The sequence below is a fragment of the Sminthopsis crassicaudata genome, chromosome 5, assembly GCF_048593235.1.
Source record: "Sminthopsis crassicaudata isolate SCR6 chromosome 5, ASM4859323v1, whole genome shotgun sequence".
NCBI classification, from domain to species: Eukaryota; Metazoa; Chordata; class Mammalia; order Dasyuromorphia; family Dasyuridae; genus Sminthopsis; species Sminthopsis crassicaudata.
In genome coordinates, this window is record NC_133621.1 from 35,923,218 (window position 1) to 35,939,018 (window position 15,801).

General features: G+C 36.4%; 1 protein-coding gene and 1 pseudogene across 2 annotated transcripts in view; one reads left to right on the top strand and one right to left on the bottom strand.

Moving 5' to 3' along the window:
* Positions 1–1,216: 1,216 nt before the first annotated feature.
* On the bottom strand, positions 1,217–1,539 carry LOC141543804 (large ribosomal subunit protein eL36-like; annotated as a pseudogene).
* A 762-nt stretch (positions 1,540–2,301) lies between these two features.
* Positions 2,302–15,801, top strand: part of LOC141544528 (collagen alpha-4(VI) chain-like) — a 99,016-nt gene continuing 85,516 nt past the window's right edge. For both annotated transcript variants that reach the window (XM_074270825.1, XM_074270826.1), the window contains exon 1: positions 2,302–2,457. The gene's annotated coding sequence lies outside the window, so the exon portion shown is untranslated. The remainder of the gene's footprint in view (positions 2,458–15,801) is intronic.

The window sequence follows — 15,801 nt, forward strand, 5'->3', positions numbered from 1 at the left end:
TAGGCTATCCTGAACTGGGCCAGCTTAGCTGCCTCAAAATGAAATTTCCCAAAGAATCCAAGCTATAAGCTCACACTTTTCACTGTGATTGCCTTTGTTATTATTTGATTTAATGATAATTTATTAAGTACCTCCTATTTGTCCAGCTAGGTATAGTGAAGAGTCCAGAAGACTTACTTGACCTTTATCTTAAGAAACTCTGTCTCAAGAAATGTACAGATTGTTAGAAAAGACCAATCTTATGTTTATAAAAAAATTTGAAAATAACAAAAACCAGATTGTTTTGTGTCAAATGGGTGATTCACTTAAGACCAGTGGGCACTCAAAAAGGGAGATCAGTTTGGGCTAGAGTAGCTTGGAAGGGATCTTCATGGAAGATGGGCAGAAATTCATTCATTCATTATTTGAGTGGAGTCATCTATCACTTCTTGCCCCCAGGACCACAAGATGAGCAAGATCTGGGATGAGACGTAGGATGAGAAGGTAGGAGTCTACAGATACAGAACACTACTCATGCTATTAGGCATCTTGCCCTTAGCACCCACAGATCTACAGTTAGAAGGCATTTCTGAGGCCTTTGATTTCAATCCTTCCAAAAAACTGGGGGTCAGGGAGAACTAAGTGGCCTGCCCCAATCATTCAGAGTATCTCCAAAATGGATTCTTTTTTCTCTGTGCTGCACTGTCTTTGGATTAATTGTTTTTTTTTCTTTGATCTAAGCAATGATGATATTAAAAAAAAGGGTAGCATCAATAATTTTAAGAAAAGTTAGATCTAGCTCCTATTGTCTAGAATTTTACAGCAGAGGACTTGATTTCCTCATTTATAAAACAAGAGGTTTATATAAAATCTAAGGATTCTTCTGGCTCTGACATTTTATTCAGCTATGAATCTGTGATTTGGGAGGTACCTTGAAAAATATGTATGTATAACAAATTTCCATCACTAGGTTTCTCCTATGACAATAAGAAAAGCTGTTTTCTTTCATTTGAATACCATCTTTGCGAGGTTGGGCTAATTGAGAAGTTTTGGTTTTGTCTTTATAAGATAAATGTTTAAATAATGTAAATTATCATTTGCGTTTTGTATTAATAGTTTGTTGTTTAGTCACTTCAGTTTTGTCTGACTATTGTGGTTTTCTTGGCAAAATATTGAAGTATTTTGTTATTTCCTTCTCCAGCTTATTTTACAATTGAAAAAAATTGTCAAACTTTTATTAGGTAAGGGGGCAAGGTAGGCAAGATCTAGTTTCATCCTTCTTGGTAGCAGCCTTCCTCATGGCAGCTTCTCTCTCTTTCTCTTGGCCCAGATGTGAGTTCCCACCTTTTTTTTTTTTATGAACTTAAGGACTCACTTATCCTTGGAGACCTTTAACAATTCCATGGTCCTCCTTTCATGAGGAGCAAGCCCACATGCCTCCCTGATTATGTCTCACAGACTGGTGTGTTTGGTCAAGTGGCAGTGCCCTGACTTGGAAACATTTTTGGTACTTTTATGGCCCTTATTGAGGCCCACAGCCATGAGATATTGCATGGCCATGGCCCTGGGCTGTTACAGCTCCAAGAGCAGCCACAGCAGAAGGAAGAGGGAGTGTGGAACTCTCTATTTAACAGATTTTATAGGAACTGAGGGAAATAGAATTAAGTGACTTGCCCAGGGTCACCCAGCTGGTAAGTGTCTGAGGTTCCAATTGAACTCAGGAAGAGGAGTCTTGCTGACTTTGTGCAGTATGGTACCACTGAGGTACCCCCATATTAATAATGGTACTTTCTTAGGTTTTGAAAAAGGCTTTGCAGGTATTATCTTGTTTGCTCAAACTATCTCTGTTGCATAGATTTTATTGTCTTAATTTTATAGTAGGAAACTGAAGCTCAGAAACCAAAACAGCACTTAAAATACTTAATAAATGATTGTTGAGGGCAGATAGAAGGTGCAGTAGATAAGAGCACCACTAACCCTGAAGTCAGGAGAACCTGAATTCAAATATGACCTCAGACAATACTTTCTAGCTGGGCAAGTCACTTAACCCCAGTTGTCTAAGCAAAAAATAAAATAAAATAAAATAAAGAAAATTAGAAGTGGTTTTTAAAAAAATCAAATGCTTGTTGACTGACAGACTAGTTAATAATTGGTGTTAGCTATTAAATATCAGAGATAGGATTTGAAACCAGGTTTTGCTTAAGTCCAACGTAAGCCCTGTTTCTGTCACACCAATTGGTTTTTAGTTTTTAATAGCAAAAGCATTTTGAACACAAACAATGCATCCCAGTACTTTAAACATACCCATTGCTCCTCCTGTTACCCACTCCTTCCTGTTCTCCCAGGAGAGAATTAAATATATGAAGGAGTTAGCTGGGCTTTTCCCTCCGTGCCTTCTTTTACTCCAAGGAGTTTCTCCCCTCCCTTATGAAGAATTAGAGGTGGAATTAAAGGGACCAAACAGAAAAGTGTTGCCAGGTAAGAGAAAACCATTTCATCTTTTGAGATTTTAAAAAATGACCAATGCTGGGTTCTTTGCTTTGAATGTTCCCATGACAATTTCATTTTTCTTCCTTTCCACATGAAAGCCTCTTTGAGTGTAGGGGAGCCTGAAATGAAGAGACTGCATAAGGAGGTTTGATGTCTTAAAAACTCTCACATGGTGGGAACAGAATAGAATAATTGGGGAGAGGGTGGAATGATTGATAACCTGTTCTTTGCTGATCTAGATGAATAGATCATGAAGTATTATTATCATTATTATTATTATTATTATTATTTTATAGCTATAAAGTACTGTTGGTTTTGGGGAGAAAAATTGAAGACTTTTGTTAGAAAAGTAACATTTTATATTATGAAAAAATTTTAAAGCTTTTATGAATAATGAGATTGTAATACAGAAGACCAAACATGAGGGAGGAATCGCAAATCTTAAAATATTTTTTAAAGTATCATATTGTTTCCTTCTTTTTTAAATTTTATTTTTTCAATGAACAATTATTTATTTTCTCTCTCTGCCCAATTGTCCCAATAACAATTTAGGGGCAAGAGAAGAATGTCAGGCTAGATGTCATTGGGGTTTTTCCTAATGTTTGACTTGTTTCCTTACTTCTGTCAAATGCCATAATATTTTTATGGATGAAATAAGATGCTTATTTTTGCAAAGCTCTTTAAGAATCGGCTACGTAGAGTTACTTGTTTGGATTCCATTGAGATGGGTTTTGTTATTATTATTGTTTTATTTTTCTTTTTGTCTTTTAATCAGCAAGGAGAGAGAAGGTAATTATCCTGTACTTAGTATCATCAAACACACAGACAGTGAAGAGATTGGGGAAAGACTGTCTTCCTGTGGGACACTCATTATTCCTGAGATTTGGTTTGTGTACTTTATAGGAAGAGAAGCAATTTCCATTTTGGCTCATTTATCTATTGACTTGGGGAGTAGAGGAGCACCCCTGGCTAAAATGTCCCCCAGTAAAAGACAATTAAAATCTTCCTGGAATGATCTGGACTTTTCATTTCCCTTTCTTAGCTCATGGTTAGGGTGAGGATACCAATAGAGGTTGGAGGGAGAAACATCAGATAACCCCTGAATTGCAGGAAAGGTCATGAAAGCTTTACAGAGCCATTTTTGGGGGGTCAAAAAATAAAGAGTAAATGAGCCTTTTTGGGAGGGTTGCAGAGGTTTATAGAATCCAAGGGAAGAATTTGGTTGACAAATAAGACTTAATTAGGGATTAAATGGAATACATGCTTTGTATGCAGGAGCTCGGTTAATTGTTTAAAAATGCACACAGGAAATATTATCCTCAAACATTCCATAAGAGTTCTGGGTATCCTTACTCACTAATATATTATCTAATTGCATTTTTGTGGTAGAGAAGTTTTATAGCATCCAGGATTGGGAAAAGGTCAGAGCTGTGATTGTATTCTCTTCTCTGTTTCTCCATACACATTTGTAGCAATGAAAGATTAAGCTAAATTTTAAGATTTTCTTTGATGTCTTAGAAGGAAGCATGAAGATGTTAAAACAGGATGCATTTAGTTAGGAGACTTGAATGTAAATCCCGTCTCTGCCAATTGCAAAGTCAAATGACTTTATTTTTGTGAGTCTTGGTTTCTAGTCGTATCAATTAATTATGTTTTTTAATTCTTTTTAGATTTTTGGCCATCAAAACTTACAGAAAAATAAACAAATATGATTCCCATTTTATTATCTTAAATCTTCAAAATAAGTATTGCCTTGTGGGAATCCCCTGATTCCCAAATTCCTTTTATTCATTGGATAGGACATTCAAAGTTTTTGATCATGAGAACAGAGTGTCTTTTTCCAGTTTTGGGAAGAATAAAGGAATTTAGAGACCATGATATTGAGATAAGGGAAATGTTTGGATTGTAGGATTCTTTCAACTCTTGGCAAAATACATCATCTCTCCCCTTTTTATGACTTTTTATGATAACACGATATGGCTGATGTGTCCTGTTAGCAAAGAAATTCTACTAGAAAGGAAGTCATCTGGGGAAGGATGTATTGGCCAAGTATAGTTATTTTTACATTGAGACTGTGCCATATCAAATGCAATACCATAAAGTAAGGCATGGGAAACGTGGTCAGAACTGTGGCTCTGTTTGTGTCTCATCTAAAAGGTGTGATCTTTTTTTTTTTTTTTTTTTTTTTTTTTTCTTCATTTGCTTGCTTTAGTGTCAAGCCTGAATGATTCAAGGGAAAAAAAGGGTCTGGTATAGTAGAAAGAGGGATGACTCTACAGCCAGAGAACCTGGGCTCAAATCCTAGCTCTGATGCTTGCTGCTGTGTGACTTTGGCTTTAGCATTAATCTCTGGAGGCCTCAGTTTCCCAAACAGTAAAAAGAGAGGCTTGGATTGTATGATCCACCAATTCTAGCTCAGAATTCTGTGTTTAATGCCCTGAAAACTCTGCTTAGGATGTGGAGCCTTTTCCGCTGTGTGAAGATTATTTCTGAGCATATTTCCAGCCACATATAGTGCAAATGATTTCATTAGCCACTGACCTTCCATCAATGAAAAGGCTCCTACATGGTAGGCTTGCATATGCCTTATATGATAATATGATATTATTTATATTCCAAGACATTTTGAGAGAAGAATCATCTGCTTTTTGTTCTTGTTCTTCTGTGGTTTCATGTCCAATTTTTTGTGACCCATTTGGGATTTTCTTGGCAGAGATATTGGAGTAGTTTGCCATTTCCTTCTGCAGTTCATTTTACAAATGAGGAAACTGAGACAAATAGGGTGCAGTGATTTGTCCAGTCACACAGCTAGTGAGTGTTCAAAATTCAACGCTGAATTTTAACTCATGAACACGTCTTCCTGATCCACATATGGAATGTTATTTTATTATTTTAATTTATTTTAATTTTAACAAGATTTCACACCAAGATCCATCATGCAGGCTTATTTTCCCCACAACTTTCTTGTTTTGTAAAGGGTAGTTTTCTATCATCCTCCTATGTGTTTTTTGAATAAACATCTGTAAAATCAGAATTGTCTTGGGCTGCTGTGTCTCTTCACTTGCCAAGATTTACTGTTTGCTAAATAGGCAAGTTTCTAGGTTCCTTTGGCCTTTTTCTTGTGGCAAATATTTTACATTGGTTAAGATTCTCTTGGAGACATTGAGGAAATCGAGAGAATAAAGGGGATTTCATCTTTTACCTGTCCCAGCAACTCAGATGGAAAATGGATCTCAAAGGAAGGCCCAGATTCAAGTCCCATTTTGATACCTCCTGCCTGTGTGATCCTGGCATATCTTCTCATCTCCCAGTGCCTGAGGTTAAGTGCTGAAACATCAATACTCTCAATTAAAGGAAAAATACCAATTGCATTGGTTGATGGAGTTTCTTTGCATGGAAGTCCAACCCTTATGCAAGGCCAACCCTTATCCTTAAAATCCTCTGAGAAATGGTGATAATCAGAGTTAATACTTTTAATTCTAGGTTCGATTTGCTATGAAAATAATACATAAAACAAAAATATCAACTTTGCATGTGTCAACGAGTACAATCAATTGTTCAAAGAGTTCAATCTGTGGCTTAAAAAGTTATCATTATGGGGCAGCTAGGTGGTGCAGGAGATAGAGCACCAGCCCTGAAATCAGGAGGACCTGAGTTCAAATCTGCTCTCAGACACTGCACATCCTAGCTGTGTGACCCTGGGCAAGTCATTTAACTCCAATTGCCTTAGGGGAAAAATTATCATAGGGATCTCTTGCAGAGAACTACAAGAAACTGGTTGAAATCAGGATTGGATTAAGCTCCAAGCAATTTGTCATTTATTTGCTTAACTCCTAAGGTACTTTTTGTTATTTGGGGGCATAAGAAATAGGCAGTGACATGTTACCTAGGTGTCCTGGAAATCATGAACTTCTGTCCTATTGAGGAGGTAACCCAAATTGATCTACTTCCAAAAACTATTGCACTTTTAAAAAATGAACCATTTGCTACTTTCTGTCTCACTGGGTGGACCAAATCCCTGAAACATTGGAGTAATAAATTAACCACATAAAAAATGCACCATTTGGTTAGTTTTAATATATGTATGTCCTTATGTTAGATCAGCTACCAATTAAACTCAGGAAAAAGCTCATTGAGTAGCAAGATTTTAATTAGGGCCTCCAGCTGCTCTATCATCATCCTTGTGAGCATTCTCAAATTTTTGTAATCAAACAAATCTTTTCTGATATGCAAAGCATTATGTTCTAAGGTTAGGATTCTTAACTTGAAGTGCGTGGTTCTAATAGAGGTCAATAGATAGATTTTGGGACAGTCTGTGAATTTGGATGGAAAACTTACATCTTTATTCCAAAATAATTAGGTTCTTTTGTAATCTTGTGTAAAGAAATGAGCACATCTGCAATGAATCTTTTTTTGCCTCAAGATTTTGTAATCCTTAAATTAAAATATATGCATTTAAAAACATCATTTTGAGAAGGGGCTCATAGTTTTTACCAGAGGGTCAAAGGGGTTCATAATATAAAAGATTCTAAAAGCTGGGCATCCACTTCTAATCCCAGGGGCCAGGGAAGATGAAACTATTGGATGTCTTGAGCTAAAGTGGGCTAAGCTGAAAAGGTGTCTGCATTAAGTCTGGCACTAATATAGGTTCCAGGGGCCACTAAGTTGCCTAGGGAAAGGTGAGAAGAAACAGAACAGGTCAAAGCCCGCATATTGATCCATATTTGGATCAGGCTTATGAGTAGCCTCTCTTCTTCCAGCCTGGGTGAGAGGAGGAGACCCATTCTTAAAAAGTGAAGAACTCATGCTTAGGGGCTGATATTTGACAAGTTCTTGTAGAGGGCTTCTTTACCAATCCTTATTGTTTTTATATATATATATACACACACACACACACACACATATACATATATGTATACATATATGTATATATGTGTATATATGTGTGTATATACATATATGTATATATGTGTGTATACATGTATGTATATATATGTGTGCGTATATACATATATGTATATATATATGTGTGTATATATATATGTATAGCTAAAGCTGGTTATATGTATATATATGGCTAAAGCTGGTTAATTTTCCTAAAAATATTTACTTCTATTCTTTGAAATATTTCTATATCTTTAGTGATCTATGTACATAGAGGCAACACATTTGCAGATCACACAGGAGAAAACTCGTGAGAAACAAAACTGAAGTTTAGCTCTTTCTATTAAACACACGGTGTGGTCTATAATGTTACATGTGGAGAAAAACAAATTATTATTCCTTAGCTGTTTGTGTTACAGAACTATCTTAAATCTTGATGATCAGATGTTTATACACTAAGGTTGCTTTTTATGAGAGCCAAGAAGCCAATGTTTAAAAGAATGATGTTCTTGACGAAGATTTGAGGTATGGACAAACCCAGACAATTCACTTCTTGGTCTGAATGAGAACATATGGACTTTAAAAAAAGGGTCTCCCACCCTATGACATTACAAAAAATGAGCATATATACAATGAATTTTTCACCCTAAGATTCTGAAGGCTTCTTTTAAGCTGATGCTATATTTATTCAAACTTAATATTCTGGTCTCTGCTACCCAGAGTATTTATGGGGCTAGGAAGTCCCGGATTTGAATCCCACTTTAAATGCTTGATAATTCTATGACTCTGGGAAATTTCTCATCTGTTTCCTCATTTAAAATTAGGTACAAAATTAACAACTATATGATGGGTTTGTTTTGAGGCTCAAATGAGATAATGCAGGAATTCCCATTCTGGAATACATGTACAAGAAACCTGATAATGGGGTACTGGGAATATTTAGTAGATGACTATATAATCTTATTAAAATATTCCCAAAGTAGCATTATTAGTTGAAAAAATTATGAAATAATTTTAAAATGAAAAACTGATCTATATTATTTTATTTCTTAAATATGTATGCATGGTGATCTCTGGAATTTATTTTGTTTCATATTGAAAATTAAGTATAAAAGTTTTGTTGAAAACCAAGGGGTCTGGGTACCAACAAATGTGGTTACCAGTCCTTTTGTGAAAATAATAACAATAGACCTGTACCCATACTATATGTACTTCTTAATCTCCTGCCAGAAGGCTCTTTAATGGTTGGGTGACTTAGCTCTTCCATGACCTGGTTGTTTTGGGGTTCTAGGTTTTGGAAAACTGGAATTGGCAGATTTAGAGATAAGATGTCTACTACTGAGTGAATATAAAATGGGTATGAAGGTGGGAGAGGAAACTTAGAGCACTGGATCTCCAGATCCTAAATTTCTGAAATGATTTGTCAGATTGATAGGTTGATAATAATCCCTTTCTTGGAAATGGAAAAAAGAAAACAGACAGAGGCTATTAATTCCTGTTCTTGGGTGAAATAAAGGGAAGCTGCATGTCTCTGGCTTAAGACTCCCACACAATTGGTCTTTAAACACTGGACAAATTATGGCTTATTGGTGAGGAGTGGTTACCCAGGAAAAAAGGGCAATGAGTATGACTAAGACTAATGTATTTTCTGGTTTTCTTGAGAACTTTTGGTGGTGACTCAGATGAGTTCAGACTTGACAGTTCCTGGGTTCAAGCCCTATAGTTCACAGGGTAGTGGAGAGAGAGTTCTCCCCTTCCTTTCCCAAATAAATCATTATTCCATCTTTATATAGAACTGACAAAACGGAGATGAAAAAATACCATTCCCTAAGTGATGAGTTTACTGTGGACATTTCTATCCCTGAACTTAGCAGCTTCATTATTTTCCCTATTCCATCCCATTCAGCCAATCTCTTTGACAGAACTATTGGTTTGAGGTGCTAGGTTTGAAGTGATAATAGAGTCTACATAAAATATGATCCCTGCCCTCATAGAGCCTACAGCTTAGTAGGAGGATCTGAGACACACAAATGACAATGGCTGACATTTATATAATGTTTTATTCTCTATAATAGGCTTTAAACATGTCATCTCATTTGGCCTTCACAAGAACCTAGCAGAGTGGTCATTATTACAGCCATTTAATAGATGAAACTGAGACTCATATTTAAGTGATTTGGTGAGGTCACAGAGCAAGTTAGGGGCAGAGAAGGAATCAAACTCAAGGTTCCAGATTCCCAATTTGCTGTTCAGTCATAGCCCTGGGAACCCTGCTGCCTGTAGGTTTTTCTTGGCAAAGAAACTGGAATGATTTGTCATTTCTTTCTTCAACTCATTTTACAGATGAGGAAACTGAGACAAACATGGTGAAGTGACTTGCTCAGGGTCACACAGCTAGCAAGTGTCTAAGGCTGAATTTGAACTCAGGAAGAAGGGTCCTCCAGATTGTAGTCTCAGTGCTCTATTCACTGAGCAACTTAACTGCTACCTATTTTTCACTATCCCACCACTATCAAAACTAGAATAAAAATTTTTATGAAATATAAAAAAAGCAACTGAATGTAGGAAGAGGGAGGATTGGGGATGTCTTCAAGGAAGGAATTCTGAGGCTCAATTTTAAATTATGGATAGGGATTTAACAGGAAAATGGGATAAAAAGTGAATTTAAGCAAAGACACGGGGCCAGGCAGGAATTGGACTTAGGTGGAGCAAGGGGACTGGTTTATGTTAGCCAGAGTTTCTTGGAGGAAAATGCTAGAACTAGGTTGGAAAAAGAGGATGGCACCAAACTGTGGAGGGTGTTAAAAGCTTGACTGAAGGAAGATTATTCAGAGAAGCAACAATTAAGTAGGGGGAGAACCCGCAGAAGGTAGTGACTTGGAACCTGAAGCAGGAGAGACTATCCAGAGGGAACTGAGTCAGGTGGTCAGCAGTCCCAAACTATTCCCAGAGGTCATAGCTGATGAACTGAACAAGGACAAAAGATCTATGTTTATGTTTATGGTAACCTTTAAGTTAGTCTTTAGTCTAGTGATCTGGAGACTGCAAGGAACTTAGGAGACAGAGGTTAGTAAGGAAGGAGAAATGGGATCAGTTAAGTGGCTCACAATGTAGTTAAGGCTGGCTATGGAGGCAACAAAACTGGGAAGGCAGAAGTCGTTGGGGGAACAAGAGGGCCCAAGGGACAGAAGGTTCAAATGAAGTTGGCTTAGCTTTGGTATGAATGTGGGAGTCAGAGATAAAAACAGAGTAATTTTGGCATCTCAGACAAGGAACAAGAAATGTGCCTGGGGTAAAGAGCACCAATGACGTCTTTGTGTCAGCTTTCCAGTTGAAGGAATGCATATGCTAAACTTTTGCACTTCCTAAATATCGGTGGCCTAGTCAAAACCCCAGTTGCTACACTCTCCATACAACTTTGGGTAGATGAATAGAAATATGTATAGAGTGTAGTAATTTGTGTATTTTAGAATTTTAGAACCAGAAATGATCTTAGAGATCATTGAATTCAATCCCATTATTTTGCAGATGGGAAAACCAAGGCTAGGAGAAGTAAATTAATTTCCCAAAGTTAAAAGAGCTTGTTAATGGAGAACTGGAATTTTTCCTGACTACCAGCCCAGTACGCTTTTTTAATTTATATGGGAATTTGAAATTTAATCAACTAAGATCAAGGTTGTTTATAGTTTAAGATGAGGAAAATTTCTATCCTTTCTCCTCTCCTCCCCCCACCCCCCTACAATGTTACCTTAAAAAAGGTACATCAGCAAAACATTTCTATAATGCTTAGCAAGTTCTAAGAGTTCATATTTTGTATGTGTTCCATACCCACTAGATTAAACCTTATCTTCCATTTTAAAAATTACTGTCAGACAAGACATTTGATTAAAGGGTTGATATGTAGAATCTCATTTTATATGTCTAGGGAGACCTCTTCGTTTCTACTTGGCCTTAACAATATCTTAGTAGGAAAAAATTAGTTTTATCTTTACCTGGGTAGAAGTTATGACATCACAACTTTTGGCTCAATGTTAGGAAAAAATTCCTAAAATTAAAAATTGTCTAGAGATAGAAAGTTTGTCCTCGTGGGCAGTTCTGCTTCCCTGGAGTTTATCAAGCAGAGGCTAAAAGACTGTGATTGGGGATGTTGAAAGGATTCTCTTTGGGGTCAGAGTTTATAGGATCATTGATTTAGAATTGAAAGGGATTTTAGAAAATGCTTAGTGCAATTCTCTTTTTTCCAGTTGAGGAAAGTAAAGTCAAGAGAGATGAAGGGATAAATTTCATTGTCCTTCAACTGCTTTTTGGATTAATAGACCACAGCAGTCCCTCTCACCCCATGGATTTGCTGCTCCAGTGTGCCTACTGCCTGAGAAATACTTTTAAAAATTTCTGGTTCTTAAGAGTCTTGGAGAAATTCCAGTTAAATGTTAGGGGCCCAGATTCCCCTTGTGAATCTGTTTTTACCTAAAGTTCTCTTGTCTTCATTCTCACTCTTATAGAGTCAAGGATAAAACTGCTTCAGCAGCTAAAGCCAAGAAAATCAATGCCAGATATGTAGCTATCAGTGCAGAGTATATTTGGTGTAGACTATTACTGCTACTAAGTGCTGAATGCAGTTATTTTTTGCCTCGTGGCTATAAAACACACACAGCTGCTACGTGATTATAAAAAGCTGTTGGCCTTTGCAGAAGCTTTCCTTAACGGTTGCTGTGATTTATTTGGACTTCACTGAAAATAGTAATTATTGGCTTGTACTCTTCTAATTCCTCATTTCCATGAATAATAGTGACAATAATGGTAATTCTAATAATGAAGATAATGGAAAAATAGATCCTGTTCTAGCTTATTTTCTCCCTGACCTGGCTAGCCCAATAATTTTTAATATTAATGTATTATAATTAAAATAATGGTTACCTGGATTTTTAAAAAAGCAATCTTCTCTTTAGGAAGATATGTTTGATAGAATAATTTGGAGCATGGAACTTATATTTCTTCCATAGACAGATCTTTCACAGTCTTTCTCTGCCAAGAGAAGTGGATTCTTGGAAAAAGCTGGTGAAATTTCTGGCTGGGAAGTACTTCCTTGAGGGTTCCTCCAGGAAGAATGAATGAAGAAATGAAAAAGCACTTATAATATACCCCAGGCACTGTGCTAAGTGGTATGGTTACATATACAAAAATCAAGACAGTCCCTGCCCTCCAAAAACTTACTAAAATAGCATGTTAGGGGAATGAGGGTGAAGGAAATGTTTTGTCTGGAAAATCCAGATTGGTGAATGGAGCCACAGGACAATTGATTGATTCATTCTTTCCTGGAATGGAAATGGTAGTTTGATTATCATTTGCAGAGCTAGCAGGTGAAGGGGTTTGGGGTTAGGAAGAATAAGGAAATGACTTGAAATGAAGACAGAAAGAAATCTGGATCTGTGCTACATATGGAGCCCAGGGCTCCAGGAAAGGCACTGGAGTATTAGGTGGGAAGCAGAAGTTGGCATCTGGAGGTACAATATGATCAGAGAGTAAGTGTCTCAGTACGGATGACCCTGAATGTTGAGGGAATTGGTATAGTATTGAAGATATTTGACAGAGTGATGAGTTAGGAAAAAAAGAAATAAATATTCCCTATCCATATTCAATGTCAATCAATCAAATAATCAGTTAACATCTATTAAGCGATGACCATCTGTCAGATACTGCACTAGGAGGAACTGTTGATACAAAGTAAAACATGAAAATTTAATCCTCAAGCTTACGTTTTGGTAGGCTACATGTATACAGATAAGAGTATACAAAATGATACAAGGTGAGTGGAGAGATATAGAAAGAGAAATACCTGTCAGTTGGCTAGTGTTTTTTCCTCTTAAAAGTAATTGAAATTATCCTCAAGACTTTATTGGCTCAGGGGATGAAGGCATGGACCAAAATAGCTTCCAGGCGGCCTGAGAACAAAATAAACTATGAACAGAAGAGATCAGTAGCATTTCCCTTAAGCTTCTGACCATCAGAGTGAAGTGACCATGCAGAGACTAAGAAGCAACACTCAATTGAATCAATGCTGTGTCCTTTTTGAATATTCCTCTTCATACTATGGATAATTAAATTTCCTTTTGTTAGTTCCTGGATGGTATAAGGATGATTCATATCATTGCAAACTTGAACCTGAACCAGAGGGGTTCAAGAAAGGCTTCAATGGTATCCTTTCTAAAGAAAGGTGAAAATGCATTTATCTAGCACCTACTATATTCCAAGCACTAGACTAAACTTGTTCCAAATTTTATCTCATTTTGATTTAGTTACTTGTCAAAATTCAGCAGCCATCATGTGCCTACTATGCAAAGACACAAATTGAACAGGTGCTGCCCTCATGGAGGTTATATTTTACTGAGCAAGTATAACATGTTCATAAGTAAACACAAGGTGCTTTTAGGAGGGAGCTGATGCTACTGACAATTGAGGATTTTCATAGGATGTGGATCTTGATGGAAGGTAAGAATTCAGAAAAGTAAAGGTGAGGAGTGAGTATTTTTCTGGTAGAGGGAATGATGAATAAATGATGGGAGAGAAAGGTTAAGTTTGAGGAGCAATTAATATGAAAGGCAAGAGAATAAACTAAGTGTGAAAGGATAGGTCAGAGGCAAATTGTGGGGAAGGCTTAAAGGTCAAACTAAGGCATTTATATTTTATTCTATAGGTCATGAAGAGCATTACGAATTTTTGCCCAGGGAAATAACACGACATCTGAGTAGTAGGAAAATTATTTTGGCAGTTGTATGGAGGACAGATTGGAGACCAGAGATTTGTAGAAGCTAGGGAACCAAGGAGGAAGCTTTTGCAATAGTAAGGCAAGAAGAATGATGGAACCTGAACTAGGATGGTGGCTTTTTTCTGTACACAGAAAAGAATGGAGGCAATAGAGTCATTATGGAGGCGGAATCTGTTAAAAGAGTTTCTTTTCCATACATTCTGCTCTTTGTGCTATGTGTATTCTGGAAATGGAGATGTGCCTGAAAAATTATTGCTTTTCTTGAAGTTCTTTGGAGACAGATTCAAAGGTCAGAAAGCAAATTTAACATTTAAATTCTTGCTTCTTCTTCTTCTTCTTCTTCTTCTTCTTCTTCTTCTTCTTCTTCTTCTTCTTCTTCTTCTTCTTCTTCTTCTTCTTCTTCTTCTTCTTCTTCTTCTTCTTCTTCTTCTTCTTCTTCTTCTTCTTCTTCTTCTTCTTCTTCTTCTTCTTCTTCTTCTTCTTCTTCTCCTCTTCCTTCTCCTCCTTTTTCTTCTTTTCCTCCTTATTCCTCCTCCTCCTCTTTCTCCTCCTTCTTGTTCTCGCTCTTTCTCTTCCTTCTCTTCTTCTCCTTCCATCCTTATTCCTTCTCCTCCTCCTTTTCTTTACTTTTCTTTTTTAATAGGCTTTTCTTTTTTCCTATTACATGTAAAGATAATTTTTAACATTCATTTTAAAAATAATATTGAGTTACATTATAGATAACTTATTTTCTTTTTTTAAAAGCATTAATAGTATTTTATTTTTCCAAATTAATGTAAAGATAGTTTTCAACATTCATCTTTATAAGATTTTGAATTCCAATTTTTTTATTCAATCCTCTCTTATGCCTCCCCTCTCCCCAAAACAGGAAGTCATCTGATATAGGTTATACATATATACTCATTTTCCATATTGGTCATGTTTGAAAGAAAAATCAGAACAAAAGGAAAAAGCTGTGATAAAGAAAAAAGCAAGCAACAAAAAACTGAAAATTGTATTTGTCAATCCACATTCAGTCTTTGTAATTTTCTCTCTGGATGCAGATGGCATTTTCCATCCCAAGTCTATTGGCATTGTCTTGGATCAGTGTATTTCTGAGAAGAGCTAAACCTATTATAATTGATCATCATATAATCTTATTGTTACTGGGTACAGTATTCTCTTGGTTCTCTCACTTTACCCAGCACCAGCTCATGTAAGCCCAGGCTTTTTTGAAATCAGTTTGCTCATAGGAGGATATGAGTAATAGGATGATAATATTCCATAACATTCATATACCATAAGTTATTCAGCTATTCCCCAACTGATGGGCATTCACTCAGTTTCTAGTTTCTTGCCACTACAAAAGGGATGCTACAAACATTTTTGGACTTGTGAATGAATCCTTTTCCCTGTTTTATGTAGATCCTACTTTCTTCGACTGTGGGTCACAACCCCATATGGGATTTTATAACTGAATGTGGAGGTCATGAAATTATAATTTATTATCAGTAAATGTTTGATTTGTACATTATTTGGGCTCACACAAAAATTTCTTGAGCAAAAAGGGGTTGTGGATGGAAAAAGTTTAAGAACCCCAGATCTAGATGCTTCAGAGAGAAAGACCGCAAGAAATATTTTCAGGCTGAGTCAAGACAGATGTCTTCATGACATAGTTAAATATATTTACAACTGTATACAAA